This window comes from Loxodonta africana, chromosome 12 (genome assembly GCF_030014295.1).
Source record: "Loxodonta africana isolate mLoxAfr1 chromosome 12, mLoxAfr1.hap2, whole genome shotgun sequence".
Taxonomy (NCBI): domain Eukaryota; kingdom Metazoa; phylum Chordata; class Mammalia; order Proboscidea; family Elephantidae; genus Loxodonta; species Loxodonta africana.
Window position 1 is genome coordinate 31,905,627 of NC_087353.1, and position 26,056 is coordinate 31,931,682.

Sequence of the window (26,056 nt, forward strand, 5' to 3'; positions counted from 1 at the left end):
AGTCAAAGATAATGTCAGGGTTCTGGGTCACATATAAACACTATGTACTCCATACAGAATAAAGACAGGGACTCAGAACCCCTATGTGACAAGGTGAGCTCAAGGAGAGGCTTTCACTTGCTGCATGATTGGAGAGACATGAGTCTGTGCGTACAATGAAGGGACAGGCCACAGCGCAAAGACATTGAGCTCCATTTGGTTTGGATGGAGCCAAAAGAAAAACACTGAATCCATAAGTTCCCAGGCAGATCTTTCCTGAATCTGTCCCAAAGACAGTGTCTGACCAGGCAACATTTGCATCTGGAGTGGAGAGAGTCTGGGACTCTAGAGTCTGCTGGTGGACCGTGGACAAGTGCAATTGCTAAATGTGGCCAAAGCTGCCACCAGAGATCTGTTTTCACAGGTTGTGTTTGAAAACTCAGTGTGGGGGCTTGGGAGCAGCTGGGAGTTTCTGAGTAATTGCATACCCTGGGGGTGGAGTGAGGCCAAGTACAACATCCTGTCCCAGGGACCCAAGTGAGGGCAATGCAAGAAGTCAGGTGAGGCTGCCCCCTGGTCCAGAGCCCTGAGGTTGAAGCTCCTCCCAGGGGTAGGCCCAGTAGCTCTGATGGAAACAAGCTGGGCACCCCCAGCTCTGCTTTCGGCCTCAGGGGTCACTTTCTGCATATGCTTTATGTACATACTTTTGGAAACCCTTCCCCCTCCTTTAAAGAATCAGACCTGTACAACCTGAAACTTAAATAGATAAATGGATGATAATTTGCTCTACAATGTGTTTTCCTTTAAGGCTCAGATCAAGTATCAGCTTTGAAGCTTTCTTTGACCTTGTTCTTTTCCCCACCCTAGGCAGACTGATGGTCTCCTCTTCTCTACGCTCATGGCACGTTCTACCACCCAGTATTTAACCAACAAGATTCAATCGCCGAATGTTTAAATACTTCTTAGGTGTTAGGGCATGTGGATATAAAGATATATAAGCTACAATTCTTGCCATCTACTGTAATATGTCTCCCCTTTGAATTCTGAGCCACTTCAGGGAAGGAATTGTGTTACTCATTTTTAAACACCCACTGCCTAGCTCACTGGTGCTCATTTTAAGTTCATGGAATTCATTTGAACTTACCAGCGTATTCTGGACTCTCCAGTAGAAATCACCAATAGATTGTACAAAATAGAAAGCTTGTCAAGTACATTGGAAAGCACCAATTGATTCACCTGCCGAGGGGAAGATTTCCCCAGGTCACCCAATGGCAGAACGAGGCCTGGAATTCAGGTCGTGGCTCCAGTTGGCTGCTATTCAAGTTGGCTGAAAATAGCTTTATTGCCTGAAGTGAGGTGTCTTGCCCTACCATTTAATCATTTAGAGTAATTGGTGGGGGGCAGGGTGAGAATACTGGACTTCAGGGTGGCCTCGAGAGTATATCTTTGTTATCAAAGAATGATTTGTTCTCAAACAAGATTAAAGGGGTCCTGGTGTCAAAAGGAAACCCTGGTGGTGTACTGGTTAAGCGCTACGCTGCTAACCAAAAGTTCAGCAGTTTGAGTTCCACCAGGTGCTCCTTGGAAACTCTACGGGGCAGTTCTACTCTGTCCTATAGGGTCACTATGAGTCAGAATTGGGTTTGGTTTTTGGTTTGGTGTCAAAAAGAAGTCTCTGGGTGGTGCAAAGAGTCAACGTGCTTGGCTGCTAACCAAAAGGCTGGTGGTTCGAATCTTCCAGAGGCTCCTTAGAAGGAAGGCCAGGTAATCTAATTCCAAAAAATCAGCCACTGAAAATCCTATGGAAGCACAATTCTACTCTGATACACATGAGGCCATGAGTTGGGGTCGACTCAGTGGCAACTGCTGGTGGTAGAGGTGTCAAAAAGCCCTATATTCTAGTCTAGCCTTGACAACAGGAGCCCTGTGACCTGGGGCAATTAAACCTTTCTGGATCTTGACTTTCTCACTTTCTTAAGATGACACACTTGCTTCCAGCTCAAAAGCTCTACTAGTCTCTGATTCTTAAGATCCTATTTCTGGAAACGACTTTTAATAGTAGTTTGATTTAACATTAAGATCTTCCACAGTTTAGCAGTGGGATGCAGACCTCAAATTGTCATAAAAAGACCAGACTTAATGGTCTGACTGAGACTAGAAGGACCCTGGAGGTCATGGTCATCAGACCTTTTGTTAGCCCAAGACAGGAGCCATTCCCAAAGCCAACTCTTCAGACAGATTGGACTGGACTATGGGATAGAAAATGATACTGGTGAAGAGTGAGCTTCTTGGGTCAAGTAGACACATGAGACTACGTGGGCAGCTCCTTTCTGGAGGGGAGATGAGAGAGCAGAGGGGTCAGAAGCTGGCTGAATGGACACAAAATAGAGGGTGGAGAGAATGAGACAGTGTGCTGTCTCATTAGGGGGAGAGCAACTAGGACTATATAGCAAGGTGCATATAAATTTTTGTATACGAGACTGACTTGATTTGTAAACTTTCACTTAAAGCACAGTTAAAAAAAAAAAAAAAACCTTCCACAGTTTAGATAATCTATGCTCCTCTTATTTTTTAATTGAGAAGTAAAAAGACAGCCTCTTTGACCAGACAGTCAAGATTCCCAGATGGATCTTTCTCCGAAAGAAGCACATATGTCTGTCAAGATTCTGAAAAATGTCTCCTCTTTAATTCCTGTGTTTTTCTTTAAAAGAAAGTATATAGAAACCACAAACATACTTGTATCGTTCCCAAATGATGCCTTCATACTTGAAGGAAGTGTTGGGTTTTCTTGTTCTCTGGCCCAAAAAGCAATGGGTGACATCAGTGAGCTAAAACTGAAGGTTCTACTGCCCTTTCCCTATTAAACTCAAATGTTTACTTCTCAGGGAATTCGCCAAGAAAAGTCCACTTGGGCTGGAACGCAGCATATTTAGTCTCAGAATTAAGGTAATTTCTTTGGAAGAGTTTCAACCAAATCAATTTATTTCAGAGATGTTGGTGTTGGTTCCCTTTTAAAAATTCCAAAGCCCCAGGCTTTTTAACTGTACCTGCTCTGCTAATGCAATTCCAAGCTGGCTCTTGCTCTGAGAGCCGTCCTCTGTAGGTGTATGAGATTCAGAGATCCAGGCCTGGGGTGCACTCAGAAAAGGCTGCGGTTTTACAGGGCTGCCTGTCTTCTCAAGAGACTGCAGACACACAGGCTTGAAAAGCTCGGACAATAACCACCCCTCATGTTATATATTTCCTTGAGTAATAAAACACATTCATATACACTTTGTCCTTTGATCCTTAAAACAATTTTGTGAAGCAGACAGAGTAGATATCATTAAACTTATTTTCATCAGAACTTGCAGGGGATCCATGATGTTAAATTCTATGGCCAAGGGTTCCCAGCTGGTAAGTGGCAGATGTGAAACATGGTCTTCTCATGAGTAGTGTTCCTTTGGTAAAGCTGTAGTGTCTATCAGATCAGGAAGAATTGTGAGTGCTGCTCTTGAAGATGTCCCAAGGAAAGCACAATAGAGAGATGTCTAAGTATTACTGGAGGATTATCAAGCAGTTTGTGAGCAGCTGCTAACCTAAAGGTTGGTGGTTTGAACCCACCCAGTGGCTCTGCAGAAGAAAAGACCTAGAGATCTGCTTTCATAAAGATTACAGCCAAGAAAACCCCCTGGAGAAGTTTGACTTTGTAACACACAAGGTCGCCGTGAGTCAGAGGCTGACATGACAGAAGCTAACAGCAACTATCCAGAAAGATCCTGCCTAAAAAATATTTCATCACTTGATTGTCACTAACGCTTAAACTTTCACCATTAAGGAGCCATTTATTTTAGTAATGACTGGGGCTCTTATAAGTCTTTGGTTAAAAGGGGTCCAAAAAATAAGAGACATTAAGTAGCCAGTGGCATTGTGTAGTAAGTACGTCTAAAAAAATTAAGTACTTCTAGAGCAATATTAAATATGGTGACAAACGTGAGCCATTTTCCCTTGTTCCTGAAGCATATTGCATCATGTCAAGAAAGTAACTATTATTCCTGTTTCACTAAGAGTTGGCAATGTCAATCATATACCTCAGCCAAGCTGACCTTTTCTCTGTCCCTGAAACATTAACAGCCACTTCTGAATCTTCCAAGTGTGTGCTCATTCTGGTTGCTGCATCAGAATCTTGTCTTTCTCAGCTCTAGAGCTAGAAGGTCTACGGACTTGCTTGGAGATGATGTACTCTTATGCTTTGTTTAACAGATGAGCAAGAAGAATGTGCAAATTGCCAAGAACACAGTGCATTGAAGTCTGGATGCTAAAGCCTAAGTCTCAATCTGTCAAATGCTATTTTTCTGATGCCACTTTCCTGTGTTAAACCGAAGCAGCAACAACAACTCAGATAATAGACCGTAACTTCTTCTCAGTTCCTTACTCCCTCTTTTTGAATCAGAACCCTATGCCTTCCCTGCCTTTTAAAAGAATCATGAGGATTTATGCAAACTGAAAACTGTCCAGCTCTGTATAGATCGATTTCTCAGGAAGGGAAATAAATCCCTGAGACTGAAGCAACCATCTAGTTCCTTCTCAAGGCAGTAGTATCTGGCTCAAGCTTTGCTTGTTTAAAGATTGATTGATTCAAGTTGGAATCCTAACTCTGCCACTAACTAGTTGTGTAATGTGGCAAGCCGCCACTTCTTTCTGGGTCTCAGTTTTTTCATCCACAGAAGAAGGAGAACCGACAAGATCTCTGTTGACCATTTCAGTTCTAAAATTCTATTACTGAATAACCTTCGACTCTCTGAATAGGCAAGAAAAGTAGAAATTAGCTGGCATGATAGCAGGGGCCTCAGGGATGTTCTTACAACCTACCTGTTGAGGACCAGCACGACTTTCTCCATGAATGAAGCCTTTCTTTTCCCAGGAGAAGATCAGACTTGCTCACTCACTGACATCACACTGAATTGTAAATGACTGGTAGTTGATACTCTCCTGAAAGCCAGGTATGGAATGGAGAAGCAGATGACAGCAAGTGGGCATCAGGCACCAGAAGGGGGGAAGAGTGGAACTAAGGTCCAAGAAGAGGAAGTGGGGAAATATAAGATGGTCTTTGCTGTAGGATAGCTCTGGCGGGTTAGAGGGCAAAGGCAAGCTTAAGTTTAATGTTGCAAGGCTTAAAATGAAACACCAAAGTGTCTGGCCTTCCTCCCTATGCCAGAAACAACCTTCCCTTTAGAGTGCAATACTACTTGAGATCCATCAATCTCTGGGGTCAGAAGGTTAATGTCCCACCCTGACTCAGGTCACCTCCCTAACCCCCTCTCTATCCTCCTCTCTGAAATGCCAGCTTTACATTTTTAAGATGTATATAATAAAAACTTGACCCTGAGGTCCAGCCTATTAAAGGATAAAAATGGTAATCCAGACACACACATTTCAGATACATGGAAGCTTCATTTGCCTCTGTTCTAAAATGGAATGCCGACAGATTTATGATAATTTGGATATTGTCTTTCTTCATTGTAATGGATTGAATTGTGTCCCCCAAAAGTATGTGTTGTAAATCCTAACTTCTATGTCTGTGGTTATATTCTGTTTTTGAAACGGGTTTTCTTTATTATGTTGATGAGGCAGAAATAGTGTAGCATGTATCTTAAGTCGATCTCTTTTGAGATATAAAAGAGATTAAACAAGCAAGTGAGCAGATGAGGGGGAGGGGGACTAGATGCCAAGCCACATGAAGTTGCCTCAGGTGCAGAAGCTCAAAAGAGACAAGGACATTCCTCCAGAGCTGACAGAGAAAGAAAGCCTTCCCCTAGAGCCAGCACCCTGAATTCAGACTCCTGGCCTCCTAAACTGTGAGAAAATAAATTTCTGTTTGTTAAAGACACCTACTGATGGTATTTCTGTTATAGCAGCACTAGATAACTAAGACATTCAAGTATTAAACTTGCTGTGGAAGACACTGTGGAAAATAGAAAAGAACCTCAATTATCCCGGTAAAAATGTACTGTAATATCTTTTGAACTCAAGACAAAGAAAACCAAACAAACCCGTTGCCGTCAAGTTGATCCCGACTCATAGCGACCCTATAGGACAGAGTAGAACTGCCCCATATGGTTTCCAAGGAGCGGCTGATGGATTCAAACTGCTGACCTTTTGATTAGCAGCCATGGAACTTAACCACTGCACCACCAGGGTTTCCCAAGATGAGGGAATTTTATTTCCACCTATGATATACATTCTTATAGAAAATTATAGAAATGGATTATGCCCCTATTTAATACTTGGTCGGTTAACCCATTTTGAATGCCATGCTGGACACAGATTACTTGAAGGAAAGTGTGCTTTCTTATTCATCTTCGAATCCACCAAAATGTCCAGCATTTTGTAGGTACCCAATACCTGGCATATACTAACCCAGTAACATTTGTTGTAGTTGATTAATGAACTTTAAAAAAGCCATTGGGAAGCAATCAATTACAGCAATAGTTTAGGGGATTTAGGATACCTGAGTTTTCATTATGACCCTGCCACTGGCAGATTTGAATGACAGTTCTGTGCCTAGTTTTCTTTGTTGTTGCAACTAGGAAGTGTGGTAGATTGTTTGCTAAGATGGCCATGGCAACTCTTTTTATTCCCTATGCCCCTTTGCAATGTGATTTTGCCAACATTCCATCAAGGGGTGGAATCCATTTCCCCTCCCTTGTATCTGGGAAGACTTATGATTTGCTTTGTCTAATAGGGCACATCAAAGGTAGCCTTATGTGACTTCTGAGGTTAGGATTTAGAAGGCCTTGCAGCTTTCCCCCTCTTAGAATGTTGCCCTGGGATTGCAATGTAAAGAAGCTGGTCTAACTTTGTAGAGGATGAGAGGTCATATAGAAGAGAACGAGGAGCCTCATCCAACAGCCAGCACCAATTGCCAGACATTGAGTGAGGCCATCTTGGGTCTTTCAGCCCAGCTAATCCTATGGTAATATGAGTGAGCCCAAGAAGATGTAGAAAGGAGGCTGCTCAGCCAACCCACAGAATTTTAAGAAATAATACAATATTGTGTTTTAAGCCACTAAGTTTTTGCACAGTTTGTTAAACAGCAAAGACAAACTGAGCCAGGAAGTAGGACCAGATGACCTCTAAGGCACTATCAGTTTTATGATTCCAACACTGAAATATAGACCTGATCATAGTGATAGTAGAACATTATTGCTGGAAGCATCTCTATTCTGTTGTTTTTGTTAGCTGGCATGGAGTCACCACTGACTCATGGTGATCCTATTCACAATGGAACAAATGCCTTCAGGTCCTGTCAATTACAGGTCAGACTGTTGTAATTCACAGGGTTTTCATTGCTGATTGTCAGAAGTAGATCACCAGGCTTTCTTCCTAGTCCACCTCAGTCTAGAAGCTCCACTGAAACCTGTTCCGCATCACAGAAACATGTAAGCCTCCGCTGCCAGACGGGTGATGGCTGTGCATGAGGTACACGACTGGGCATCAAACCCGAATCTCTTGCATGGGAGGGAAGACTCCTACCACTAAAGTACCAATACCTCATCTGTATTCTACACCCTTTATTTTGCAGATGGGGAAACTGACCCAGAAATAGGTGATTTACCTGAATTTGTCTTAAAAATTCTTGTGTAGCCTAGATGCTCACAGGAAGGAAAACAAAACCTGGTCCCTGGTCCATACACTCATTAAGTGCCCTCTACAAAACTAGTGGGATGGTGCTTCCACTCTGCTTTGTTCCCTTCTAATGGACAAAGCTCTAAGACATAGCCCACACCACAAGACCATGCTTACATTTGAAGATCCTGAATCTTATAACTGTGTCTTAGGCCGAGGTGCAAATGTAATTAATGAGTCCAGCTTAAATTTGAAGATCTTCAGGCTTTCTACCACATACTTCTAATATTCATTTTATATTTCAGTAAAAATGTTATCTCTTTCAGCCACTTCTTTCTACCTGTCTGAAGTCATGATCTCTGTCCCCCAAATGCTGGCTTTCTGCTGCTTTTATCCGCACCTACGAAACTACTCAGGAAAATTCTTCTGCCTGAAGTGTGAGCCATTACTAACATATCATACAGTCTGGCATTGATTTAGGACCAACCTGGGAATTTTCGGGTTGGGCTTGGATTTATTCGAGAAAAGTTAAATGTTTGGGGCAGGGGTGGAGTGCTGTTCCAACAAAATGGCAAAAGTAAACTTCAAGATGAGTGTCAGTAGAGAGAATTAGAAGAGACAATTAAATAAATACCTGGATGGAAATTCTGGATCTGGTACCGTCAGCAGAGCACACAACACACATTTTAGACACATTCTAAAGACAATTTCAATAAGTCATCTGAGAAGATGAATCAAATAAATTCCAAGTCTTAAGAACAGATTGATTTCTCTGTGGCTTCTTGCAAGTGGACCATTAAATCAACTTTTTTAAAAAACTAACAGTTTCTCCTGTCATCACCAAGTAAAGAAGTGGAGGAAAAAAAAAATCAGTTAGCCAAAAGAATGACATTCAGATGTTGAAAGGGTGAAACCTGAGGAACACTACCAAACCTTTGCTGAAAAAACAAGAAGCTAGTGTTGAAAATGAAGATACAAAGGAAAGAGTTCTCCAAGGCATAGCGTACATGGTCTGTGCCCACACTTGCTGATTGGCATCAACGATTTGCATGAGAAAACATGGTAGCTGAGTTCCCTATAGAACCTTCTCCCTACTGGTCTCACTCCAAACTAAGTGAAGTTGGAGAGGGATGATAGCTCACACCTTCTCACACATCACTGCCTGGCAATTCAGGAACCAGCAGGCATCTAAACTTCTAGGTTGTTCCAGCATGTTCATCTCTAAGTACAACACTGTTGACTCTCATAGCATTGCAGTTTCACTGGTCCAGGAGATCCCCTACTCACCAAAGAAGATGAAACTGATGAAGAGTAAACACCAGCATCCCCACTGGGGCCAAGTACATGGTTTTGATAGCTAAGGGTATTTGGGACCAGGGAAAGTTTTTGTGATTCTAACCAGGATCAGAATTATGGAGAGAGCACTGGAATAAGAATAAGGAGGCTTGAAGACTAGCCTAGCTCTGCTAATAACTACCTGAGAAACCATGAGTATCATTTAATCTCTCTGACCTCAGTTTCCTGGTCATGAAACAAGATGATTAGACTAGACAATCTCTCTAAAGTCCCTTACAGGTCCGCTGAAGGTGGAATAAAAGGGTCTTCCCATCAAAGACCTTCTCCTTCATCTGCCACTTATTAGCTATGGGATCTTAGGCCACCTAATCTCAAACCCTCAATTTCTCATCTGCAAAATAATAGTTTCATAGGGATAAAATGAGTTAAAACATGTTAAGGGTTTAGGACAGTATCTGCACATATATAGTAAGTGTTCAATACATGTAAGTAAAAATAAATTAAAACTGTGTTGTTCTGGTAACTGAGAAGAAAGGAGAGAACAAACAAGTCCTCTGAATTCATGAATGCATTTGGGGTTATAATAGGAGCCTGCCACGCTTTCCCAAATTCCCCATAAAGTGCCCGTTCATTTTTGTTCAAAGTGATCTATCACTTTTATAGGATATTTTCATTATAGACTAACCAGCCGCTCCTTAGATACCCTATGGGGCCGTTCTACTCTGTCTTATAGGGTCTCTATGAGTTGGAATTGACTCAAAGGCAATGGGTTTAACATTTCCCCATGAAGTTTTATTGAAGAATAATCATAAGATTAGTTAAAATGTTTTATGTTCTTCATTAAAGAAAAATTAAGCCTTGTTCGTTTAGTTATCAGTGATGTCTTTTGTCCTTTGAGTTTTACTAACTGGAACCTTAAAGTCATGCCCATTAAAGATGTATTAAAACACATGAACACCAATTTCTTAATGTTTATGTAACTCAGAAAAAGAGAGAGCAAGCAAGAAATTATTTAGAAATTAACATCTCTTACACTGAAGAAACAGTTGTCAAGGACTCAGCAATTTCTTTTTATCCTGCTAAATTAAAATATTAAAATGATTTAATGTTGGGACCTTTGGGTAGTAGGAATAAGGGTGAGGTTTTTTGTTTTTGTTTTTTTCTTTTTTACACTATTTTGTGGTTTCTAAAGTTTCAGACCTGAAATTTTATTACTCTTATAATGAAAAATGTTGTTTTTAAAAGTGCGTACTGGTCCAGTCAGACCTGTGCTAAATGCTCCACCCACCAAACAAAAGACCTCACTTGAGGGGCCAGGAAAACTGCCATGATAGATACAGGGTAGCTTCCCTTCCCTTGGAACCTCACAGTTTATGGAAGAGACAAGATACACAAATAAAGTGAACTGAGAGGCATTTAACACCAAACAGGATTTACAGAGTAAATAAACTTAGAGCAAGGAAAGAAGCTGGGGCTTCAGGGCTTCTTCGTAATAGCATTACCTCTGTTCTGCATTCACTGATTTAATAGGGAAAATTAGAACAGCCCCATAGGGTTTACAATGAGTGGTCGGTGGATTCAAACTGCCGACCTTTTGGTTAGCAGCCAAGCTCTTAACCACTGCCCCACCAGGGCTCCACTGATTTAATAAACCTACAAAACCAACTGCTGTCAAGTCAATTTTGACTCACGGTGACCCCATGTACGTCAAAGTAGAACTATGCTCCATGGGGTTTTCAATGGCTGTGATCTCTGGGAAGTAGATTCCCAGGCCTTTCTTGTGAGGAAATTTTGGGTGAACTAGAACCTTCAACCTTTCGGTTAGCAGCCCAGCATATTAACTGCATCATCCAGGGATTCCAATAACCATATACTGAGAGCTTACTACTTGCTGGGCCCTGACATAGGTTTTTGGGGTACAAAGATGAATAAAATGTCCTCCCTCTCCTCATCAAAGTCATAGGATAGCAGGAGACACAGAGACATAAAAAGACAATTAAAAATGATTTATTTAGGGCTTCAGTACTCTTTCATACATGTCTTTTGTTCATTCATGCAAAACAAAAATGCACAGAGCACTTTTTTTTTGTATAAGGCACAGAAATAGAGGGATGAATAAGGATTGAACCCTGTCCTGAGGAAGTTTACATGTGAGATTGCTGGAGTGGATATTATTAACCACATATTATAGAAAATTGAAGCATGAGGTAATGTGTCCAAGATCACACAAATACTGTGGGCAACTCAGGGCTGGAACCCAAGACTCCTGATACCCAGTCCTTTTGAAGCTTTCACCTCTGAGTTTTGGGTTTTAGCAGGAGCAGAAGGAATTTTAGGCCTACTCTCAGCATCATTGCAAGAGTGAGTCTTCTCTTATAAATAAATGGGGATAAAGAAATCAGGACAAGAAAGGCATTTGTTCATCCATTCACTCCTTCATTCATCCATCCAACCCTTCACCCAACAGACATTGCCTGACACTACCTGGCTGTCAAGCCCTGTGTTGGGCCCTGTCCTTACAGAGATGTTCACCTTTCCCACATCACAAGTCTTTCCTGCCTCCTTGGGCAGGGGGAGATTGTCAGCCGCCAAAGTGTGGAAAAATGACATGATTCATTTATGTGAAGGAAAGGCGCTCAAAGCTCTGAGTTGAGACTCACAGAATTAATTTCACCACATTCTTCAAGCTTAAACTGTGGTTTGGGTGATGAAAGGTTCAGATCGTTCCTGCTGGGAGAGCAAACCTGCAGCACTGCCCTGCTCTGGGAAAGGCCACTGTGTGGAGGTGGCTTTGGATTCCATGTATTAGGTCTTCTGTTTCCTTCTGAGGAAGGTTAGTTATGAGTGGAGAAGGCCGGGATGGGAGTCCCGGCAGTACTCTCTCCTATCTGCTCTGCAGCTGCCCCACTGAGATGTAAAGGCCGAAAGAGTCTTCCCTAAGTTCACTCTGAGGCAGGGCTACCTGTCAGGAAGCACGAGGGCTGGCTAACCCTCTAGCTTGCACAGGATTTCACGTGCCAGTTACCTGTTGCCGTCTAGTCGATTCTATTTCTGCTGGTTTGCTTCTCATGTTTCAATTCCTCCACGTTCAGGTGTAAGACATTAGGGTATAGAGAAAAGAACTGGACAGAGTCCCAAAGCCCAAGTTTAGATTCACTAACTCAGGGGCCCTTGGCAAATCCGCATGTTCCTGAGCCACTTCCTCATTTGTATATGACTGAGCGTTTGAAAATGCTAACTTTACAGAGCTTCCTAATGGGCCAGGCCCGCACCTAAGCAAGTCACATGCATCATCTGACTTAGTCATCACATCCTATGAGGGGGGCGCTGTCATTCTCCTCATTTTAGAGTTGAGAAAACTGAGGGTTGGAGAAGTAAGTAAATGGCCCGTGATTAAACAGCTAGTTAGAGGAGGAATGAGAGTCACCACCCAGGTCTTCTGGACTCCAAGAACTAAGCTCAAAGCTAGGCTGACGGAGTTAAACTGTAATGGTGATTGTGGTCATCCCTTGTCTTATGCCAGGTTTTATTGGGAATCCATCTCATGTTTCTCTGTTAAGAAAGATGTTAGATATTGGTGACACAAGAATCTCTTAAAACATTTTTTAAAAGGCCCCTTCTAATTAATTTAATGTTATTAAACAAGTTGGGAGGGATGTATGATTCCACGCAGTGACCATTTTAACAAACACATCAAATTTACCAAATAAAGTGAAAATAATATGGTTTAAGAGTTCCGATGCTGGATCTGTGGTGTTTCTTAAGTTCCTTTAATAATCCCTATCATTTGGAATGCTTTTTAATAAAAATCACCAGAGCTCACCCCTAGGAGTTCTGGTCTAGTAGAATGGAGTGTGGCCAGTGATTCTGAGGAAGACAGATGTGTGCACAAGTAATTGTAAGGCAAACTGTGTGTCATGATGGTTTATGAAATGCATTTTGAAGGATCTGTAAAAATTTAATAAACCAAATAGACTAAAATTTGCATCTTTTTTTTTCTTCATTTTTGGAGATTTTTTATCAGGGGTGAATATTTAACTTTAACAAATACTTTTTAAGCTATTTACTAATATAATTACTACTAATAATAAACACTACGTAGAAAAAAAAAATTTCTTTTTTTTTTTTTAGAAACCCTGGTGGCATAGAGGTTAAGAGCTGTGGCTGCTGACCAAAAGGTTGGCAGTTCAAATCCACCAGGCACTCCTTGGAAACTCTACGGGGCAGTTCTACTCTGTCCTATAGTGTTACTATGAGTCAGAATCGACATGATGGCAATGAGTTTTATGTGCCAAATACTGTGTTATGAACTTTATATTTATTATCTCATTTAATATTCACAAAACTGCTATAAAGTAGAAATAATTACTATTAGTTGTGATGGCTTCATAAAATGAATTGGGTAGATCGCCATAATTCTCAGTATTGTGAAACACTTTAAGGAGTGTTATATATTACAATTCACACCTGAAAGTTAAAAATAATTCACTTGAAAAACTATTGATAACCTCTTGACGTGATACTTTGATAACTTTTAATAATCATTTCTTTTGGAATTGGGAAGTAGCAAAAGCATCAACATTTCACCTCTGCAAATAAAAGTGAAAATATATAGTTTTGAATTAATATTAATGGTTTAATATATTTTAAGATTGTCATCGAAAACATTTAAGGCAATCCCTTTCAGAATTAATTGCAATTATTCTCTTTTCGTAATAACTAAAAATAATTATAAAGAAATCTGTCCATAGCAGACAACAATGAAAAGGATGTGGGTTACAAAATTACAGAAAGCATTGGACAAATTAATAGATGCAAGACCAAGTGTTTTATCAATATACATAAATGGGTTAAGCTTAGTAAGAAGAAACCAAAAGCCCTCTCAGATTAAGTTAAAAAACCCAACAATGATATATTACCTACAAGTGATGAAGCAAATGATGTAGAAAAGTTAAAAGCAAGAGGATTTGCCTAGATGTAGAGCCAATTGCAAATAAGATTGAGAAGATGTAGAAATAACAACATCAGAAAAGGACAAAAATATTAAATGCATAGAGCAGTACTTTTTATATCAATAATTAATATATGCTAGTGTATTTTTTTTTTTAGTGTAAGCCATAAATACTTATGTGTGGAATAATATTGAAATAATATTTAAAAAACTATTTTCATTGCAAATATTTACAGAAAGAAAGCTGGATTAAGAGAATTTAATAAGGCACAATTAACTTATGATAAATCATAACAAGGTTACAGATTTTAATCATGTAATTAATAAGGCTATAATAAGAGACAGATATACATGAGAGAGAGTGAAAAAGACATGAAACTTGACATTCTATTGAAAATACATACCTATGGAGCATTACAAATTCTGATTTTATATTCTGTGATAAAGCTTTAATAAATTTCAGAACACACACATTTTATAGACCATAATTTAATAAAAATAGAAATAACAATATTTAAGCAAAAATTCTCAAATTGTTAGATTTAGGAAGTTAAAAAAAAATTCCTCTAATATAACCTTATGGTCCATGAGGAAATCAAGCTGACAACTGCAAAGACAATAAAGATCAGGAAAAAAATATGTAGAGATATAAGGATAAAGTCAAAGTAGTACTCCAAGGTAAATTCTTCGCCATAAATAGTCATCAGAGAAACCAGTCCTGTCCTCCCATATAGCATCTCTGTGTCTGCTGGATATAACACTTTGGAATCAAGAGGAATTTTCTGTATGAGAATCTTTGCTTAGCACTACTGCCAATTGCAGGAGTAAACTCTAGCTCTTACCAAAATAGTTTCTGGTGAACCAATTCTACAGTTTCACAGCAGAGTATTTGAAATAATGTGCACCAAAATCTTCTACAGACTAATTTTGCCTCCAGCCCTCACCTCTCCAAGTCAAAAGTGTCGCTGAGGTCCTAAACGTCACCTCAATATAATTTCCTAGACTCTCGACCGTCTCTCAAATAGGATTTTTTTTTTTTTTTTGCTTCAGCCCAACTTCTAGCACTGCTGTTTCAAAAATTCTTTGGTGTTACAGGACATGATTTGCATCATTTTCTGTGCTGAGACAGGTTTTCCAAATGTGCATATTTAATTGGTCAAGTCAATGGAGATTGGGGTGCTTAAACATCTTACCATCTTATCTGGAAGACTGTTTACAGTATTCTATAAAAACCATGATAAGATTTAAAAATAAGATAATTAAACAAAACCCTTTCTTTGATGGCTGCTTGCTGCAGACAGAAAAGATAGAGGCTGTACTTGGGCACAATCCCCAGAAAGATAAGCTGTTGTCGTTGTTATGTAAAATCAAGTTGGTTTCGACACATAGCAATCCTATGCAAGACAAAACAAAACACTGCCCGGTCCTACACTATCCTCATTCATGGTCTTTGCTATGCTTGAGCCCATTATTGCAGCCACAGTATCAATCCGTCTTGTTAAGGGTCTTCCTTTTTTTTCCCTGACACAATGTTTTTCCAAACATGACGTCCTTCTCAAGCCACTGGTCCCTCCTAATAACATGTCCAAAGTATGTGAGAAGAAGCCTCATCAGCCTCACTTCTAAGGAGCATTCTGGCTGTACTTTTTCCAAGACAGACTTGTTCATTATTTTGGCAGTCCATGGTATATTCAGTATTCTTTGCCACCATCGCAACTCAAAGGCATCAATTCTTCTTTGATCTTCCTTATTCGTTGTCCAAATTTGCATGCATATGAGGCAGCTGAAAATACCATGGCTTGGGTCACGAGCGCCTTAGTCCTCAAAGTGACGTCTTTGCTTTTCAACACTTTAAAGAGATCTTTTGCAGCAGATTTTCCCAGTGCTTTGCATTGTTTGATTTCTTGACTGCTGCTTCCATGGGTATTGATTGTGGATCCAAGTAAAATGAAACCCTTGACAACATCAATCTTTTCTCTGTTTATCATGATGTTGCTTATTGGTCCAATTGTAAGGATTTTTGTTTTCTTTATGTTGAGGTATAATCTATACTGAAGGCTGCGGTCTTTGACCTTTATCAGTAAGTGCTTCAAGTCTTCTTCACTTCAGCAAGCAAGGTCGTGTCATTTGCATATCACAGGTTGTTAATGAGTCTTCCTCCAATCCTGATGCCACGTTCTTCGTCATATAGTCCAGCTTCTCAGATTATTTGCTCAACATACAGATTAAGTATGGTGCAATGACACAACCCTGACACACACCTTTCCTAATTTTAAACCATGCATTATCCCCTTATTCTCTTTGAATGACTGTCTCTTGGTCTATGCACAGTTTCCTCATGAGCACAATTAAGTGCTCTAGAATTCCCATTCTTTGCAATGTCATCCATAATTTGCTATGATCCACATAGTCAAATGCCTTTGTATAGTCAATAAGACACAAGTAAACATCTTTCTGGTATTCTCTGCTTTCAGCCAGGATCCATCTAACATCAGCAATGATATCCCTGGTTCCACGTTCTCTTCTGAAACTGGCCTGAATTTCTGGCAGTTCCCTGTTGATACACTGCTGCAGCTGTTTTTGAATGATCTTCAGCAAAATTTTGCTTGTGTATGATATTAATAATATTGTTCAATAACTCCTGTATTCTATTGGATCGCTTTTCTTTGGAATAGGCATAAATATGGATCGCTTCCAGTCAGTTGGCCAGGTAGCTGTCTTCCAAATGTCTTGACATAGACAAGTGAGCACTTCCAACACTGCATCTGTGTTGAAATATCTCAACTGGCATTCCATCAATTTCTGGAGCCTTGTTTTTCGCCAATGTCTTCAGTACAATTTAGAGTTCCTCCTTCAGTACCATTGGTTTCTGGTCAATATGCTACCTCCTGAAATGGTTGAATGTCAACAAATTCTTTTTGGTACAGTGACTCTGTGTATTCCTTCCATCTTCATTTGATGCTCCCTGCGTCATTCAGTATTTTGCCCATAGAATCTTTCTCTATTTCAACTCAAGACTTAATTTTTTTCTTCAGTTCTTTCAGCTTGAGAAATGCCAAGTGTGTTCTTCTTTTGGTTTTCTAACTCAAGATCTTTGTGCATGTCATTGCAATGCTTTACTTTGTCTTCTTGAGCCACCTTTTAAAATTTTCTGTTCAGCTCTTTAACTTCATTATTTCTTGTGTTTTCTTTAGCTACTCAACATTCAAGGGCAAGTTTCAGTCTCTTCTGACATTCATTTTGGTCTTTTCTTTTTTTCTTGTCTTTCTAATGACCTCTTGCTTTCTTCATGTATGATCCCTTTGATGTCATTCCACAGCTCATCTGGTCTTCGGTCATCAGTGTTCAATGCATCAAATCTATTCTTTATATGGTCTCTGAATTCAGGTGGGATATACTCAAGGTCATACTTTGGCTCTTGTGGACTTGCTCTAATTTTCTTCAACTTCAACTTGAACTTGCATATGAATAACTGATGGTCTGTTCCACAGTTGGCCCCTGGCCTTGCTCTGACTGACTATATTAAGCTTTTCCATCTTCTTTCCACTGATGCAGTCGATTTGATTCCTGTGTATTCCATCTGGCAAGGTCCACGTGTATAGTCACCATTTATGATGCTGAAAAAAGGTATTTGCAATGAAGAAGTTATTGGTCTTGCAAAAGATCATGCCATCTCCAGCATAGTTTCTGTCACCAAGGCCGTATTTTCTAACTACTGATCCTTCTTTGTTTCTAACTTTCTAATTCATTCACCAGTAATTTTCAACGCATCCTGATTGCATGTTCGATTAATTTCATATTGCAGAAGTTGGTAAAAATCTTCAGTTTCTTCATCTATGGCCTTAGTAGTTGGTGCATAAATTTGAATAATAGTTGTATTAACTGGTCTTCAGGATAGATCTTGAAATGCTGTTTTTGATGATGAATGCAATGCCATTTCTCTTCAATTTTTCATTCCCAGCTTAGTAGACTATATGACAGTCTGATTCAAAATGGCCAATACCAGTCCATTTCAGCTCAGTAATGTCTAGAATATCAGTGTTTATGTGTTCCATTTCATTTTTGATTATTTCCAATTTTCCTAGATTCATATTTCATCCATTCCACGTTCTGATTATTAATGGATGTTTGCAGGTGTTTCTTCTCATTTTGAGTCATGCCACATCAGCAAATGAAGGTCCAGAAATCTTGACTCCAACCACGTTGTTAAGATCGACTCTACTTTGAGGAGGCAGCTCTTCCCCAGTTGTATTTTGAGTGCCTTCCAACCTGAGGGGCTTATCTCCCCGCACTATTTCAGATGATGTTCTGCTGTTATTCATAAGGTTTCACTTACGAATTCTTTTCAGAAGTAGACTGCAGGTCCTTCTTCCTAGTCTGTCTTAGTCTGGAAACTTATGGGTGACCCTGCTGGTATCTGAATACTGATGACATAGCTTCCAGCATCACAGCAGCAAGTAAGCCCCCATAGTATGACAAACTGACAGACACATGGGGGGAGGAGAAGGGGAAGGAATATCTCCCAGCAATTCACTTATCCTAGAGCCCATTTTGAACTATAGTAAATTCCAAGGAAATTTCCTCTGCCATCAAGGAGTAGACTTTTCAAGGAGGCTTGCCAGACTAGTGACCAAGAATACATAGTTCAGCAACAGTCACATCTAAGTTTGCATTCTGGTTCTGCTAAGCATGACCTATGATCTTGGGGCAAGTTATTTTGAGCCTTAACTTACTCATCAGAGAAATAGGGAAAGCACTTATTTCGTAGGGTTATTGCAATAATTAAATAAGAAAATATATGCAAAGCACTTAACATGGAAATGGCACATAGTAGATTTTTAACAAATGTTAATTGCTATTATTAATATTATCATTGCTCTTAGTGTTACTAAGTGAGACTAAGGCTTATATGAAGAAGACTGCTTACAGTTATTGGAAGTACTCCAAACTTGAATATTAATACGTTGTCATTGAGTCAATTCCAAATCACAGCAACCCTATTGGACAGAGTAGAACTGCCCTATAGCGTTTCCAAGGAGCATCTGGTAGATTTGGATTTGAACTGCCAACCTTTTGGTTAGCAGTCATAGCTTTTAACCAGCATGCCACCAGGGCTTCCACCTAAATATTACTTCATCCCAAAAACAATACGTCTAATTCAGATTGATTTGTTTGTGCTAAATTTAGAAAGTAATCGCCAGCTTTCCATCATTGCAGCTCCGTCAATGTTAAACTGAGCTGATGGCATGGCCGCCTAAGCCGTGTGTACTGTTTTAGATAGCAGCTCCACTAACCTTAGCATTTTGTCCACTGAGACTTAGGAGGAGACAGGCTTATTCACCATTTCTATGCTATACTGGAATTAGGGTTCCAGTATTGGCTTGGTACCTCACTTGGTGATCTTGTGAAAGCCTCTTTCTTTCTGAGGTCAAATTGAAGAGATTGGCAAGGATGATCTCCAATGCCTTTCTACTTCTAACCCTCCCTGACATTGTGATTGCCACCATATTGTAAAGCTAAATTCCTAGAGGCAGGGGAACAGCCATCTCAGTAGGGAGCACAGCTCTGGGGCTCACTGGGCTTCTAGGTTCAAGATCCTGTGCATTTCAGTTTCCTTCCATGAGACCATAAACTTCTCCCTGTCCTCATCCAGCTAGTTCCCAAATGTTGTTTAATTGGAGGCACTAGAAACAAGTGCATTTGGAGAATCTCAATACAATCCCTGGGAACACTGAAGACAAACTGGGGCTTGAAAAAGCAGGGGTGGTATTTGCTGCTGAAAAATCACAAGGAAAATGGTTTCAATATTAGAGATGTCTGAGAATAAGGAGCCCTTGTTGCACAGTTGTTAAAGCACTCGGATGCTAACCAAAATATTGGTGATTCAAATCTACCAGCTGCTCTGTGAGAGAAAGATGTGACAGTCTGCTTCCGAAAAGTTTTACAGCTTCAGAAACCCTATGGGGCGGCTCTACTCTGTCCTATGGGGTCGCTATGAGTCAGAATTAACTCAATGGCTCTGGGTTTGGTGGGTTTTGAGAATAAGGTAGTAGAGACTGATGAGGCCAGAGCATCAGGCTCTGAGGTCTGCCCTTCCCAAAGGTTGAGCAGCAGAGACCCTTGTACGGCAACTCTGTGAAACGACTAAAACAAGCAAGATGTTCTCAAGCTGGGAAAGGGGAGTTTTGAATAACAGCTTAAGTGTCAAAAATTTAGCCCTCCAAAACAAATTAGCTTACTTCAGTTCCCTTTAATCAAAACCTTATAAAGAATACTGTTTACAAACTAGAATTACCTAAGTAGTGCTGTTTTCCTTTCCATTTCTCCTTCATGAGGAGCACAGAAAGAATCGAAGAAAAACATCCTAGCCCAGTGACTGCACTATAAATTCATCTTGGAGACTGATGGAAAAGGTGTTGGGACAGGGAGGCAGGGTAAGATGATGGAATGATATGATCCTATACATAAAACAACAACAACAAAAAAAACCAAACCTGTTGCCATCGAGTTGATTCCAACTCAAAGCGGCCCTATAGGACAGAGTAGAACTGCCCCATAGGGTTTCCAAGGAGCACGTGGTGGACTCAAACTGCCAACCTTTTGGTTAGCAGCTGTAGCTGTTAACCATTATGCCACCAGAGTTTCCAATCCTATACACAGAAGATCCTAAAGTAGACAAGAAAAGTGCTGGAACTAATAGAACTCAGTAATGTTGCAGGGTACAAGATCAACATGAAAAAAATCAGTTGGGTTTCTTTACACTAACAGGGAGTATTCCAAAAAAGAAATCAGGGAAACAATACCATTTACAATAGCCCCCAAAATTATGAAATACCTAGGAATTAACCTAACAAGGGACATAAAAGACTTAGACAATGAAAATTATAAAACACTACTACAGGAGACTAAAAAAGACCTATATAAATGGAAGGACATTCCAGGCTTATGGACTGGAAGACTTAATAGCGTAAGAATGTCAATTCTACCAAAAGTAATCTAGGGATAAAATGTAATCTCTATACAAATCACAACAACATTCTTTACTGAAATGGAAAAACTAATGACCAACTTCATATGAAAAGGAAAGAAACCTCAAACAGCCAAAGCAATATTGAAGAAGAAGAGGAAAGCAGGAGGCCTGACACTCCCCAAAATCAAAATATACTATATAGCCACTGTAATTGAAATAGCCTGGTATTGGTTCAAAGATAGACACATAGACCAGTGGAATAGAATTGAGAATACAGAAGTAAATTCAGCCATCTATAAACAACCAATTTTCGACAAGGGGTCAAATCCATTCAATTGGGCAGAAACAGTCTCTTTAATAAATAGTGCTGGCAAAACTGGATATACACTCACAGAAAAATGAAACAGAACCCGTATCTCATACCGTACAAAAAACTAACTCAAAATAGATCAAAGACCTAAGCACTAAAGCTAAAATTATACATTCGTGGAAGAAAATGTAGAGGGAAAACTATGGGACCTAACAGTTTGTAAAATAGCACAGCAAACATAAAAACCCCAGTGCCGTCAAGTCGATTCCAACTCATAGCAACCCTAACATAAAATGAAAAAGACAAAATAGAGAAATGGGATCTCATAACAATTATTCTTATGCTCATCAAAAGATGTTATCAAAAGAGTAAAAATACAACCTATGAACTGGGAAAATATCTTCAGAATGGCATATCAGGTAAGGGTCTAATCTCCAAAATTTATAGAAAACTTCAACAACTCAACAACAAAAAGACAAACAATGCAATTATAAAAAGGCCAAAGGACACAAACAGAACCTTCACCAAAGAGTACATCCAAGCAGGCAACAAACATATGAAAAGATGTTCACTATCATTAACACTAAAAACACTAAAAAAAAAAAAAACACTAGACAGATACAAATCAAAACTACAATGAGATACCATCTCACCCTGGCTAAAAGGGCCCTGATTTTAAACAAACAAACAAACAAACAGATAACCATAAATGTTGGTGAGGATGTGGAGAGATTAGAACCTTTATCCATTGCTGGTACAACCACTATGGAAAACAGCATGGCACTTCCTCGAAAAAAACTAGAAACAGAACTATCCTATGATCCAGCAATCCCACTCCTACGGATATACTCTGTACATGTAAAGATAGTGACGTGAACACATATATGCAATTTTACGTTCACTGAAGCTTTATTCACAGTAGTAAAAATATGGAAACAATCAAAGTGCTCATCAGTGGATGAATGGATAAGCAAAATGTGGTACGTACATACAATGGAATGCTATACAACTATAAAGAATAATGATGAATCCATAAAACATACAACGTGGAAGAACCTGTAAGGCATAATGCTAAGTAAAATAAGTCAAGCGCGTAAGGACAAATATTGTATAATCCCTCTTTTATAAAAAGATAAGAATAGACATATATAAAGAGACCAGTGCTCAGTGGAGGTTACCAGGAAGAGGAGGGGAGGGAAGGGGAAGCATGCTCTAGGTTGTAAGTACTTGTAATTTTAGGTGATAGAAAAAGTGGCACTGAATGTGGGTGTAGTGAGCACAGCATGACATAGGTAAATGAAGTCACTGAGAAGTGTTCATGAGGAAAAGATGTCTGTACCAAAGAATTTGACATATATAAGGGGGCAACAAATCCAATAAACAAAAAACAAGTCTAGGATCTCAAAAGGATGGGTACAGACACATATAAATATGGGTAGGTACATGTGTGCACATATGTGAGAATAGATAAAAGTATCCACATGTACATGGAAATATAGATATGTATAGGCAGGCACGTACATTCATTGAAGACATTACTACAGATACTCCTCAGACATAACCGAACGCCTTGAGAAATTGGTTTTCTGGGTTTGAAAGCTTAGGACCATAGTCTAATGGGACAACTCAGCCAATTGGGATCATAAAGCTCACAAAATCCATGTTCTGCATCCTAGTGAAGTGAGTAGTATCTGGGGCCTTAAAAGCTTGCAAGCAACCATCTAAGACACAACTAGTGGTCTCTACTCATCGGGCAAAAAAAGTAAGACTGCAATCAAAATCACATAGCAGAAACAAGTCTACAAGGCTGATAGCCTACACAAGCCATGACCTTAACTGTCCTGAGACCAAAAGAACTAGATAATGCCCAGCTACCACCCTGATGGATCTTACTGGGGCTACAGAGATGATCCTGATTAGAATGGCAGAAAGATGCAGAACAAAACTCAAATTCTTCAAAATGGCCAAATTGACTGGACCACTGAGACCAGATGATTCCTTGAGACTATCACCTTGAGATGTTCTTTAAACCTTGAACTAAAACTATCCCCTGAGACCACCTTTTAAGAGTAAAGCAGAGTGACAAACAAAATAAAGATATTACCCATTAGATCAGTGCTCTTAAAATCAAAACAAACAAACAAAAATCTATATGAATGCAAAGGGTCAACATTTAATCCAAAGTAAAGATCAGAGAATAAGCAGGCAGAGAATCTAGAGTACTGAAAATGGAACAATCAGATCACAGTTAATGAGAAGGTCGAAACAATGTGAAAAATGTAACTAATATCATTGATTAATTTGAGTGAAAATTGTCAAAGGGAATCTAACTTACCAAAACCTAACTCACCAAAAACACAATGAAATATTATTTAAAAGATAGTGTAACAAACATAACAATAAATGCACAAATAGCAGGAGACAAAAATAGATAAATGACACCTCGTAAAAATTAAAAATTTACTCTTATCAAAAGAGTAAAAAGGCGATCCACAGACTGGGAAAAAAAATCTTTGAAAATGACATATTCAGTAAAGGTCTAATCTTCAAAATTTATAGAAAACTACAACAACAAAAAGACAAACAACCCAATTATAAAATGGGTAAAGGACATGAATAGAACCTTCACCAAAGGACATCCAAGCAGCCAACAAACACATGAAAAGATGCTGCATTAGAAAGATGCAAATCAAAACTATAATGACATACCATCTTACCCCAGCTAAAAGTGCCCTGATCATTAAAAAAAAAAAAAGATAACAAATATTGAAGAGGATACAGGGAGATTGGAATCCTTATCCATTATTGGTGTGAATGTAAAATGGTACAACCACTGTGGAAAACAGTTTGGCGCTTCCTCAAGAAACTATAAATAGAACTACCTTATGATCCAGCAATCCCCGTCCTAGGCAATACTCTAAAAAAAAAAATTAGTGACATGAACAGACATATGCACACACTCATTGCAGCTTTATTCTCAATAGCAAAAAAATAGAAATAACCTAAGGGCCTATTAACGGATGAACTGATAAGCAAAATGTGGTACATACATACAATGGGATACTATGCAATCATAAAGAACAATGATGAACCTGCGAAACACATAACATGGATGGATCTGGAGGACATAATACTAAGTGAAATAAGTCAAGCACATAAGCACGAATATTGTGTGATCCCTCTTTTATAAGAAGACAAGAATAGACATATATAAAGAGACTAATGTTCAATGGTGGTTATAGGCAAGGTGAAGCATGATTAGGTTGTAGATACTTGTAATTTTTGGCGATGGGAAAAATGGCACCAAATGTGGGTGTAGTGAGCACAGCATGACCAAATAAACGATGTCACTGAGAAGAGTTCAAGAGAAAAGGATGCCTGTCCTCAAGAATTTGACATATATAAGACAGCAACAACTCCAACAAAGACCAAAAAATGAGTATATGATCACATATGGGTGGGTATAGGCATATAGGTATACAGGTAGGTTCAGGTATATACATATGTGAGAACTGATAGAAGTAGTAACATGTATGTGTAAATATAAATATGTGTGTGCAGGCTCATATATTTATCGAAGACACATCTACAGATACTCCTCAGAAATAACCAAAGTCCTTCAATGATTAGTGTTTTAGGTTTGAAAGGTTGGGATCATAGTCTAATGGGACAACTCAGCCAATTAACATAATATAGTTCACAAAGTTCATGTTCTGCATCCGAGTGAAGTGAGTAGTGTCTGGGTCCTTAAAAGCTTGCAAGCAGCCATCTAGGATACAATTACTGGTCTCTATTTTTTTTTACTCAAAGAGTAAGAAGGTTACCAAAATCACAGAGAAGAAACAAGTCTACAAGACTAATAGCCTACATGAGCCAGGACCTCAACTACTCTGAAACCAGAAGAACTAGATGATGCCCAGCTATCATCACTGACCACTCTGGAGTCACAATAGATGGTTCTGGACTGAATGAGAAAAAAATGTAGAACAAAACTCAAATTCTTAATAAAAGTCAGACTAACTGGACCAGTTGAGACCAAAGGACTCCCTGAGGCTATCACTCAGAGACATTCTTTAAACCTTGAACTGAAACTGTCCCCTGAGATCACCTTTTAGCAAAATAGAGTGGCACACAAAATGAAGAATATTACCCGTAAGAATGGTGCTCTACTAAAAAACCATCTGTATGAGACCAAAAGGTCAATGTTTATTCTAAATTTAAAGATGATACTATAAAGGGGGCAGGGAAAATAAAAAAAAGTACTGGAAATGGAACAACCAGAACACAAGTAAAGAGAATGGTGACATGTGGTGAAAAATGTAACAATTGTCACTGAACAATTTGTGAGGAAATTGTCAAATGGGAACCTAACTTGCTGTGCAAACTTTCACCAAAAACACAATAAAATATTATTTAAAAAAAGGACAGAAGAAAGGGTGTTGGGACTCCCATGAGGACACTGGTCTATCTGACAGGGTGGGGGGGGGGTGTTGAGAAGTATGTGATTCCCCCAAAGTCATGTTCATTCACCCATCCATCCATCCATCCGTCCGTCCGTCCGTCCGTCCGTCCGTCCGTCCGTCCGTCCGTCCGTCCATCCATCCATCCATCCATCAACTTTGGCTGAGTGACTACTCTATGCCAGGCCCAAGACTGGACATCAGGGAGGAGTCAAAGATGGGGTAGAGAAGAGGTGAGTGAGATTCATATAGAACAAACCCCAGTGCCCGGTGCCAGGAGAGAGAAACTAGCAGTGCTTGCTGATGATAAGTGGCATTCCAGGGATTGGGCTTTGAAAAATGAGCAAAGCTTTGCGGGAAGAGAAGAGCAAAAAAGGTTAATCCTGATGGAGGACTTGGGCTAAACAGGACCCTGGAAGGGGGCAACCATAAAGGCTAGGTGCACTGAGCTTGTCTGAGCAGAGTTAGTTCTAGAACCCAGA